The 12,562-nt window shown below is 39.5% G+C and overlaps 1 non-coding gene across 1 annotated transcript; it reads right to left on the bottom strand.

Moving 5' to 3' along the window:
* Positions 1-2,121: 2,121 nt before the first annotated feature.
* LOC120069244 (small nucleolar RNA R71) lies at positions 2,122-2,228 on the bottom strand. The gene has a single exon (XR_005479480.1). It is a non-coding gene; the product is annotated as a small nucleolar RNA R71 (small nucleolar RNA).
* Positions 2,229-12,562: the final 10,334 nt, after the last annotated feature.

The following is a 12,562-nucleotide window of genomic DNA, read 5'->3' as shown; positions in this document are numbered from 1 at the left end:
AAAATGCGATCCAAAGAAATCAATGACTGAGCACAGCAAAAGATTGCGTTAACGCAAGGCTATGCAGTGATTTGCACTCGCAAATATCTGCTCAAGAAGGTTGCCACATAGAGCCGACGCAACTTGGTGGGCGCATCCGGGTGAAAAGCGTCATAAATCACGATGGGACAGAAAGCTGATGATGATCGATTCCGAATTAAGTTGACAAGCCACTAACGAACTACTATTGCAAGTATACTCAACTTTTTGGTGACAAATATTCGGCGCATCAGACAGAGAATTAATGCCATCCCATCAATGCAATCATAAGAGAGAAGAAGCCTTTCACCCCGAAGCTCTATAAATATTGAAGGCAACCTTCCGTGAAGGGTTTCGTCTAGTTCGTGTAGTTAGATAATTTTCTCCATAGTTAGAAGTAGCCTTGTTCTTAGTTTTTCTTTTATTTAGAAGGCGGAAGCGAAGGAAGTGAGATTGTACCGAGAGATCATTCGGGTGAACTTGGAAGAGTGCCGGAAACATCGAGATTAGAGAGAGGGCCAACTCCTGCGGAAGCAGGAACATCTTTTTAACATAATAGAGTTAACAGTGTACAAGCCTTGGGAAGCAAGGGATTGCTACCAGGCTCTCTATCCTTATCTTCCATTGTCATTTTGTACTTTGAACTTATCTATAGAAATGGAGTTTACTTCTTTATATCTGTTCACTCTCTGTTTATTACGAATGAGTAGCTAAATCGGTCGAATGGGTTGAGAAACACTTAGCTAGCATAATTGGGGATCTTCATTCTATGCGATTATCTTGTATTATGTATGCGTCATTCGTCCATTAGAGATACTCGAGAGGGTAGTCTAAGGATAGAATCTAGGCATGGAAAATTCAGGTTAGAATCTAGGCTCGGGAGAGTCAGATTAAAAATGCATAATCAAGAGATAGGAGCTTAGGAATAAGCACTGTTTGCTATTAACGCATTGTATGCATCCTAGAGATAGGTTATGATTGTATGCAGTCACCTTGTCATTATGTGCATCTTGGATCATCGCATAGGCAAGAAGTAGAGACTTAGGAATAAGCTCTATGGACATTATTGCATTCATCGCATGCGTTCTAGAATTAAGAGTTACCACATTTGCATTGGAAAATGATTTGCTGTCGCATGAGTGTAGCATGATCGCATAGTCTGAACGCATTCTCGGGAAATGCTAGCTAAATACCTTCTTAACTCGTTCCTCTGTATACTCAGTGTATTTGTCGCATAATCAATCTTTTCTAAAATCCGTCGCATACTTTTTACACCTCAAACAACAAACCAACCAATCATTAATTTACTTGTTATCGTAAAGTGATCTTAAAAATTATTACCGCATATTGTTTTCCTTAGTCCTTAAGTTCGAACCTGTACTTACCAAGAAACTCAGTAGGATTTATACTTGGATTCTTCCGAGAATACTTGTTGCACAACGCATTTCCATCACCGCAATTCCTTTCATAAATTCACCGCATAAAATAACGCATCAAGTTTTTGGCGCCGTTGCCAGGGACTTCGGCAATTTAGTGTGCTAACGATAATTTTTCTGATTTCTTTGGAGCTCTCAATCTCTAGCGAATTACAACCCAAAGATTGAGAGGATGTTCTGACGAAGATTGAGAGATAGTCGCCAACAACAACAACCAGATAAAGACAACATGGCGGAGCAACCTGGAAACGGAGCACCAAATGAAAACAATGTCATGACGAATCAAAACCTTCTGGCAAACGATCACAATAGGCCCATTCGGGATTATGCATCGCCCAACCTCTACAATTTCTTCCCAGGAATCATAAGGCCTGCCCTTGATGGATCTTGATTCGAAATGAAACCAGTGATGCTATAAATGATCCAGACTGCTGGACAATTTGGAGGAAGGTGTGGCGAGGACCTGCACGCCCACCTTCAGAGCTTCATAGAAATCTACAACACTTTTGTGTTCCCGAATATCTCTACCGAAGAAGTTTGACTAACTTTGTTTCCATGTGATCAGGCACAAAAATGGGCGTACTCTCTCGAACCGGGGGAGATTACTTCTTGGGAACAAGTAGTAGAGAAGTTTATGAAGAAATATTTCTCACCAACTGAGAATGCCAGGAGAAGGAAATTAATAACGAATTTTGAACAAGAAACTGACGAATCGCTCAACGATGCTTGGGTGAGGTTTAAGAGGCTGGTAAGAGACTGTCCACATAATGGCTTACCAAACTGCTTGCAGATGAAGATTTTTTACCAAGGACTGAATCATGCTTCGCAGACCGTTGCTAATGCGGCAGCAGCTGAAGGTCTGCTGGACCAAACTTATGAGGAGGCAAAAAATATCCTTGATTGCATTTCAAAAAATCACGAGGACTAGAGAGAAAGCGATCAAAGATTAAGAATTAAAGATAGAGATGTGAACGACGGGGCCATCACATCTCTTCAGAACCAAATGACCGCGATGATGAGTTTGATACAAGGCATCGAAATTAACAGCACGGGAGAGAAAAAAGGGCAGGTCAATGCAATTTCTCAAATGACCGCAAGTTGTGTCATCTGCGGAGACACACATCCGATGGAACAATGCCCAGGCAATCTGCAGTCAGTATGCTTCATAAAGAACAACCCTTATCCTGACACGTATAACCTCGGATGGAGAAACCACCCCAATTTTGCATAGAAAAATCAACAACAAAGCTTTCAACCAGTGGCACAAAAAGAAGGGCCACCCGGATTTTTTCCGCGAACTAACAGTCCAACGCATAACCAAGCCAGCAGTTCGCAGACACCGCAATCTTCATCCTTAGAAAGCTTGTTGAAGCAGTACATTGAGAAGAACGAATCAGTGCTTTAGAATCAAGCATCATCCATCTGAAATCTCAAAATTCAATTAGGACAGATTGCGGGCGAGCTAAAAAATAGACCGAAGGAGCGCTGCCGAGCTCAACTGAGCTCCCACGCTACTCTGGGGGTACGGGAAAGGAACAATGCTTAGCAGTCTCCTTACTAAGCGAAAAAAGGACCGCGAAAGTAGAGGAGGAACCCATCACGACCAACTTGAATGCAGTGACAACCGAGGAATCGTTGACTTATAATTCGAAAAAGTCCGAGAAGATGAACTCGGAAGTTGCGTCCACCCTCAAGCCTCTAGATCATGAGATAGAAGAAGTCTAGCTATCACCATTCCCGTAGAGATTGAAAAAAAAAAAAACAGAATGATGAAGAAAAAATCGCACCAGTGGCAGTAATGAAAAATGATATAATCCCACAAAAAATGTGCGACCCAGGGATCTTCACGATACCATGCTCCATTGGAGGGATCTACAGTGGCCAAGCACTATGCAGTCTTGGGGCAAGTATAAACGTAATGTCGTTATCAATTTTCAAACGATTGAATACGGGCAAACTCACACCCCCAACGGAGACTCTCCTACTTACGGACAGATCCCGAATACATCTTGAGGGAGAGTTGAAAGATGCCGCAATCTCAATCGATAAATTCATCTTGTCGGCATACTTTATCATTTTGGATTATAAAGCGAACGACATGCGCCCATCATATTGGGACGACCATTCCTCTCAACTGGTCGTGCTCAACTTGATGTATGAAAGGGGGAGATTGTGATGAACATTAATGGGGAAAAGCTCTGAATTAAGGCAGTCAAGATTCCAGAAGACTGAGAAAAGAAGAAAAAACCATCGTGGATGTAAAAAGTTCAGCCTGAAATAAGCAGTCCCTGTGTTACTATGCAACTCAAACTCATCAGGGACACATTCCTTTTGAAATATCCTTTTTATACCACTGCTACATGAACTTTTATCACATGTCTTTTAATTGCTATCGTATATTTGTCTTTATATATATATATATATATAAAAAGAGAAAATTTTTGTTAACTTCATTTTTTAATTATTTGACCCTCTCTATGCTTTTCTTTGCAAACGGTCGCAGTAAACGATTGCGGAAGCGCTACACAAAGATGCAACTACTTTATTTCGTCACCGCAATCCAAAAAAAGTAGATCGCCGCAAAGCAGGATGCGTCAACAAATAATGCGGGCAAAATGCAAATTTTGGGGTTGTATCTTTCCTTGACTTTATTCCAAATTTTGCACTATCGCATTGCATTTTAATTTTGAAAATTTTATCATCACATCCTCTTTGATTACTGCAATCATTTAACATTGATCAATTTAGTAAGTCACCGCATGCTTTATCTTTGCCAATTATGATTTCAATAATGAAACACGTGCTTCTATTTTTTTCGTATATACTAGAGTCAACTTAATTTTAAGACGGTCACCTCAGGAAATATTTTTAGAAGTTAGTGGTCTACTAGTTTTCTTTCAAATTGACCCTTTATGAAACTTCCTAAGAATATCGCATGACTTCTTCCAATCTTTTAGCAATGAGGACATTGCCGCATTTTAAATTTAGGGGTGCGGTATTTATTTTCGACCTTGCTATTTTTAGCCTTATATAAAAAAAATCATAACGTTGCGATCGAATTCAACATGTAGTTGGATGTCCGTATGACACCCGTGGGGGCATGCCAAAATGAAGGTAGGAATTGTGATCAACGCATAAAAAATGATCGCAACTCAGCTGCCAAATGGGCATGAGTTTAGTCTGAGAAAAAGCGCCTTGCTCGTAGTTAGATGTCCGCATGACACACATGGGGGCAAGCCAAAACGAAGGCGAGGCACTTGGATCAACGCAAGGTCAAAGAGAAAAAAAATTATAATGTCTAAAATACGCAAGGTTAAAAAAAATCATTTAACACCCCAGTGAAAAACTTTTTTTTTGATAAAAATCATGCGATGTCTTGGAATCTAGTAAAGTCTTTTTGAAGGTTAAACTTGCGGTCCCTAAATTTTAGAAATATTTTAAGAAGAGACCTGGATAAAAATTAAGGAAATTTTGGTGTTAGGATTTGAATAAGGCATCCTTGAGAAATCTAGGAAAAGAGATTGCGGCCGACTTTTTAAAGGAAATCTTTAACTTATGCTTGAGGACAAGCATTGTTTAAATTTGGGGTGTGATTGAGCTGAAATGAACGTTATTACAGTGCTAAGTTATTAAACAATGCAGGTTTGCGTTGATAAAATATATAAGATTGCGTTAAAAAAGTATTAAGTTCACAACATTGTGGTCGCATGCGTCCATCGCATTAAAACAGTTAACTTGTGTATTTTTGTGTAGAATATGTGTTGACGCAAGGTGAAAAATGCGATCCAAAGAAATCAACGGCTGAGACTTAGGAATAAGCTCTGTTTGCTATTAATGCATCGCATGCATCCTAGAGATAGGTTATGATTGTATGCGGTCACCTTGTCATTGTGTGCATCTTGGATCATAGCATAGGCAAGAAGTAGAGACTTAGGAATAAGCTCTATGGACATTATCGCATTCATCGCATGCATTCTAGAATTAGAAGTTACCGCATTTGCATTGGAAAATGATTTGCTGTTGCATGAGTGTAGCATGATCGCATAGTTTGAACGCATTCTCGGGAAACGCTAGCTACAGACCTTCTCAACCCGTTCCTTTGCATACTCAGTGTATTTGTCGCATAATCAATCTTTTCTCAAATCCGCCACATACTTTTTACACCGTAAACAACAAACCAACCAATCATTAATTTATTTGTTACCGCAAAGTGATCTTAAAAATTATTACCGCATATTATTTTCCTTAGTCCCTGAGTTCGACCCTGAATTTACAAGGAAACTCAGTAGAATTTATACTTGGACTCTGTTGAGAAAACCTTTTGCACAACACATTTCCATCACCGCAATTCCTTTCATAAATTCACTGCATAAAATAACACATCAAGTTTTTGGCGCCGATGCCGGGGACTTCGGTACTTCAGTGTGCTAACGGTAATTTTTCTGATTTCTTTGCAGCTCTCAATCTTTGGCGAATTACAACCCAGAGATTGAGAGGACGTTCTGACGAAGATTGAGAGATAGCCGCCAACAACAACAACCAAATAAAGACAACATGGCAGAGCAACCTGGAAACGGAGCACCAAATGAAAACAATGTCATGACGAATCCAATCCTTCTGGCAAACGATCACAATAGGCCCATTCGGGACTATGCATCGCCCAACCTCTACGATTTCTCCCCAGGAATCATGAGGCTTGCTCTTGATGGGTCTTGATTCGAAATGAAATCAGTGATGCTGCAGATGATCCAGACTTCTGGACAATTTGGAGGAAGGCGTGGCAAGGATCCGTACGCCCACCTCCAGAGTTTCATAGAAATCTACAACACTTTTGTGATCCTAAATATCTCTACCGATGAAGTTCAACTAATTTTTTTTCCATTTTCTTTGTGTGACTAGGCATAAAAATGGGCATACTCTCTCGAACCGGGGGAGATTACTTCTTGGGAACAAGTGGTAGAGAAGTTTATGAAGAAATATTTCCCACCAACTGAGAATGCCAGGAGAAGAAAATTAATAACGAATTTTGAACAATAAACTGATGAATCGCTCAGCGATGCTTGGGCGAGGTTTAAGAGGCTGGTAAGAGACTGTCCACATAACGGCTTACCAAACTGCTTACAAATAGAGATTTTTTACCAAGGATTGAACCGTGCTTCGCAGACCGTTGTTAATGCGACAACAGCTGGAGTTCTGCTGGATAAAACTTATGAGGATGTCAAAATATCCTTGATCGCATTTCAAAAAATCACGAGGATTGGAGAGAAAGTGATCAAAGATTAAGAATTAAAGATAAAGACGTGAACGACGGGACCATTGCATCCCTTCAGAACCAAATGACCACGATGATAAGTTTGATACAAGGCATCACAATTGACAGTAAGGGAGCGAAAAAAGGGCAGGTCAATGCAATTGCTCAAACGATCGCAAGTTGTGTCATTTATAGAGACACACATCCGATGGAAGAATGCCCAGGCAATCCGCAGTTTGTATGCTTCATAAAGAACAACCCTTATTCCGACATGTACAATCCCGGGTGGAGAAATCACCCCAATTTCACATGGAAGAATCAACAACAAAGCTTTCAACCAATGGCGTAAAAAGAAGGGCCAGCCGGATTTTTCTCGCAAACCAACGATCCAACGCATAACCAAGCCAGCAGTTCGCAGACACCACAATCTTCGTCCTTAGAAAGCTTGTTGAAGCAGTGCATTGAAAAGATTGAATCAGTGCTTTTGAATCAAGCATCATCCATCTAAATCTCAAAATTCAATTAGGACAGATTGTGGGCGAGTTGATAAATAGACCGCAAGCAGCGCTACTGAGCTCAACTGAGCTCCCACACAACTCTGGGGGTACGAGAAAGGAACAATGCTTAGCAATCTCCTTGCTAAGCGAAAAAATGACTGAGGAAGTAGGGGAGGAACCCATCACGACCAACTTGAATGCGGTGACAACTGATGAACCGTTGACTTATAATTCGAAAAAGCCCGAGAAGATAAACCCGAAAGTTTCATCCACTCTTCAGCCTCTTGATCTTCAACTGAATCCATTGAGCTATCAAGGAAACCTCATGGATCTGTATATAACACCGTTGATACTTGAAATTTGCATCTCACCTAAACGACCATAGATGACACGACCTCAATCCTAAATGTTTTGGAAACTTCTGCTCTTGAGGGCGGTCCTTTGATTAGTATGGGTGAGAGTGGCCAGATTGCCAACTCAACATGCCTACCTTTTTGAGGACTTGTCTGATCTGAGAGTTGGGAACTCAATCCACAAGATGAAATTCACTTCTTCCTGAAGCAGGGATAAGTAGAGAGATTGCTCCCTTAAGGGCTGGTTTGGGCTTGAACATAGTGACCACAACTTTTCTTTGGAAGAAAAGACTCAGTCATAATAGGACTATGACCTATGTTCATTAGAGGGATCAGTGGTACATAAAGAGACAAATGTAACTACAGAGGCATAATAGTTATTGGCGCAACTATACTAATGAGCGATTTGTGAATGGTTGTCGCACTGCTGATTGGTTAAGATGGACACATAATATATCTGTGGTAAGAAGAGTTCAGTTGTCGGTCTTTAGTGGAGTGTCTGGAAGTTAACGAATGGTGGATTCCGAGACTAAAGAGTTTAGTCAGTTATTCACGTACCGTTGGAGCTTCGAGCTACAGGTCCATGAGGTCCCCTTGGTAGCTCAATGGATTCAGTTGAGGATCAGTTCTTGGTGTTGATTTGAAATGTTCAAATTGACAAGAGGTATTTTGATTATATATGATATAATCGATTTGATGTATAAGATACATCTAGTAGAGGATTGAAGTAAATGAGATGTACATTAAGTACCATGGAATAGAAAAAGAACTATGGTTTATATGTTTCATGAGATGAAATATTAAAATATAGGTTATAAATCTATGATAAGTTGGTTATCATTTATATTTATAATAATATTAATTATTGGATAATTAATTCTTTTTCTTTAATAACCAAGTACGTGGGTGGTTATTGAATTCATGGTAACCGTGAGTTTAAAAGGAAAGTGGTTTTCCTATTTTGAAAATAAGATTTACAAAAGGTTTTTTCATAAAAAGTTTTGAGATTTCTTTCTCGACGAAAAAAAGGGATCTCACAGTAGTCGTCAAGTAAATACGGATTTATTAAATGACGGCTGGACGAGCTAAAGGATAGTGCAATGGCGAGCTAAACGATTGTGCAATATTTACTAAATGATCGCATAGTTTTGCTAGATGATCGCTTGCCCTAAGTAAACGATCGTATAGAGTCTGTAGGCGACAAACCGAGCTAAACGATCGCATCGCAATCGAGTCTGTAATTTAAAATGTTTGAGTTCGTCAAGTCGTTCATGATGAAGCTTCAATGCATGGAGATGCAGTTCTCAACAAAGAAGAAGACCAAGCGTTGGTTGGATCGTGTAGCCTCAGGTAAATGATCACATAGCTTTTGCTAGATGATCGTATAGCTTTATCTAAACGATTGGACATCGATTTATACGATAGGTCTCCGCCATCTCCCACTTGTTCAGTCGTGTACGCGATCGGTGTTTCCTCCTTCATCTACCTCATTCCAAGTCCGAACAGAGCCCACCCTCTGGATTTTCACACCGAAAATATCAAGATAGCCTTGTTGGTGGTGTCATACTCAACTCGACACCGTCGAGGTTTTCTGGAGGTCGTTCATGCTGTTGCTGAGGAGTTCGTGACCGAAGCGATCGTTGAGGACGAGCGTGAAGTGTTCATGCTGTGTTGCGGTCGTGTAGATCGAGCGTTCGAGGTTGTCGTTGTTCGAGCGTTCGTGTGCAAAGGAGCGTGGAGACGCATCTGCAAATGTTTGTAGAGTTTTTCCCCTTTGTGCATTTGTAGTTTTCCATGCTATAATTTCTATATTTTAATTGTGTAACCATTTGTTTGAAGACGACTGTAAATGTAATGTTCATTCATGATTGTGATTTGGAATTATCTTTCTTCCGCTGCTCATGGAAATCACAAATCCGATTTCCTTCATATTCATGTACCATAGATCATTTTGACTATTTACTCGAACCTAATCCACTCTTATGTCTCAATATAAAGTTCAAGTACTCATGTAATAGTTATGGGTCTTAGTTTATTGGATTTAGACTTTCATACAATTTATGAAATTAATAATAAGTTTATTGATTATAGAAAATGTTTATCATTTTACAAACAGCGAGTTTTTAGGACATAAAACCGAACAATACTCCTACTTGGACTAAAACTCCAGTTGATCAATATATACAAATATATATAATGTTGAGTTTACATGGAGAGAATAAAAGGTACAAATACAATAAACTAGGGCATTACAATACCAAAAAATTCTCCCACTTGCCCTAGTGATACAAAACTCGTAGACCTAGTCCTACTAAGTGACCCTCGAACACGTTAGCCGAGAGGGTCTTTGTAAATTGATCAACTAAGTTATCTTGTGAAGCAATCTAGGTGATGATTATGTCTCCTCTGTGTACAATCTCCCTGATGAGATTGTACTTTCGCTCGATTTGCTTTCCTCTTTTATGGCCTCGTGGTTCCTTTGAATTTTCAACTGCTCTACTGTTGTCACAACAGAGAGTGATAGGCAGGTGCATATTAGGAACTACTTTCATGTCTGTTAAGAACTTTCTGAGCCATACTGCTTCTTTTACTACATCACTTGCAGCTACATACTCAGCTTCTATTGTGGAGTCAGCAATACAACTTTTCTTAATACTTCTCTACACAACTGCTCTTCCGTTTAAAGTGAATACTGACCCTGAAGTTGATTTCCTCAAATCAATATCGATCTGAAAGTCAGAATCAGTGTATCTAGTAAGGATCAGATCCTTAGCACCATACACGAGCATATAATCTCTCGTTCTCCGAAGATACTTGAGAATGTTCTCAACAGTAGTCCAATGATCATATCCAGGATTAGACTGAAATCTGCTGACTATTCCTACGACATAGCATGTATCGAGACGAGTACACAACATTGCATATATTAAACTCCCTCTTGCTGATGCATATGGAATTTGATTCATCTTCTCAACCTCTTGAGGTATCTTAGGACTCTATTCTTTAGACAGGTGAATTCCATGCCTGAAAGATAAAAAACCTTTCTCGGAATTTTGCATTTTATACTTAGACAACATCTTATCTATATAAGATGCTTGAGATAATGCTAATGTTTTGTTCTTGCGATTCCGAACTATTTGGATTCCAAGAACATACTGTGCTTCTCCCAAATATTTCATTTGAAATTATGAAGCCAACCATCTCTTAACGTCAGCTAGATATTCTACCTCATTCCCAATTAGTAGAAAATCATCAACATACGACACCAAAAAAGTGACAATTAGTAGAAAATCATCAACATACAGGAATTAAAGTCGTCCCATCTGTAAAATCATGAGAGAGAAGCTGCCTTTCATCCTGGATGCTCTATAAATACCAAGGGCATCCTTCAGAAGAGGGGTTCACGAGTTCAGCTATTCTTTGTTCCACAAGTTCGCACGCCCTTGTTCATAGTTTTCTTTCATCTTAAGGCGGAGCAAGAGAAGAGTGGTGACGCCGGAGATCGCTCAGGGCAACTCGAGAGAGAACCTTGGGGCGTAAATGCAGAGAGCGAGCTGACTCTCGTGGGAGCGAGATTATCTTTTGAGCACGAGTAGAAAAACAGTGTAAACGCATGGGCAGCAAGAGATTGCTACCAGGCTCTTTATTTTATACTTGCATTGTTATTTTGTACTTGGTCTTCATAGTTATACAATGGAAGTCCTATTTCTACATCTGCTCACTCTCTTAATACGCATGAGTAGTTAAACTAGCCGAATGGGTTGAGAAGAACTAAACTAATATGACCTAGGAAGTTCATTGCTTGCGATTGTCTTGTTTTATGCTGTGCAAAACACCCCTTTAGAGCTACTCGAGAGAGAGTCTGAAGAAAGAACCTAAGACTCGAGAGAGCTAGGTTAGAATCTAAACTCGAAAGAGCAAGATTAGAACTGCACAAACAAGAGATGGGGACTTAGAGATAAGCTCTATTTGTCAACCTGCATCGCATGCATCCTAGCCGAAACCCTTCTAAACCCTTTCACCGCATATTCATTGCATCTCCCGTTTACCAACTCTTTTCAAACTCTGCCGCAATTGTTATTTTTCTTCATTAACGCAATCAACAACAAACTAACAATTTATTTATTTAGTTACTGCAAGGCTTTCATAAAAATTACCAACGCAATCTGTTTTCACAAGTCCCTGTGTTCAACCCTGGACTTATCAGGAAACTCAAGAAACTTGAGTGCACAACGCAATTTCATCAACACATATCATCCACATTTTCATTCAATAAAAATAAGCATCAGTAACCAACGCTCAATAATTTGGCCATAATCCCCAGGTAGGAGGTGTTCCGTAAACCATCAACTTAAGTACCCCCAGCCTTAGATAGGATTATATACCGGTTGAGTTTGTAACTTGAGTTTTATAAGTTTTAACTATTAAAATAGGTGGTCAACCTATGTGAGCATGCAGCTGTTGTTTATGGATTTTAAACGTCTAACCCAATTTTATAACAACTTATAAAACTTTAGACATGCTAAAAATCCATAACATATATAAAGGCATTCAATATTTAATACAACACTTATTAAATACAAGAAACCCTAACATGCATACTATATATTATAATAGATTATAACATCCTTTCAATGTATGTAACATGCTTCCAATGGTGGGATTTTAAATCTAAATGGCATACTGTATGCACATACAAGATTTATTTAATTATAACATACATCAAATGCATAAAAAATTAAACACAGGCTGATATGGTTTTAGTTTTGGCATAAACAAGCAAACAGAATCCCAACTATTACACACAGCTTCAATACCATCTTTGAACCGCTCGAACCATTTCAAATCGAACCCAAGCATCTTGAACCGGACTGGATACGTTTGAACCGGACGAGCCAAAAACACGAGTCTGAACCGGATTGGACCTTGAGAAAACCAATCGAACCAGCTGCACTCGATCCAACCTCAAAGTCTTGCTAAGGCCGATCGTGTAGCGCTAAAGGCAAT

The sequence above is a fragment of the Benincasa hispida genome, chromosome 11 (assembly GCF_027475165.1).
Source record: "Benincasa hispida cultivar pf3 chromosome 11, pf3_genome.v1.1, whole genome shotgun sequence".
Taxonomy (NCBI): domain Eukaryota; kingdom Viridiplantae; phylum Streptophyta; class Magnoliopsida; order Cucurbitales; family Cucurbitaceae; genus Benincasa; species Benincasa hispida.
The sequence above is the reverse complement of the archived record's forward strand: the minus strand, read 5'-3'. Positions and strand labels throughout refer to the sequence as shown.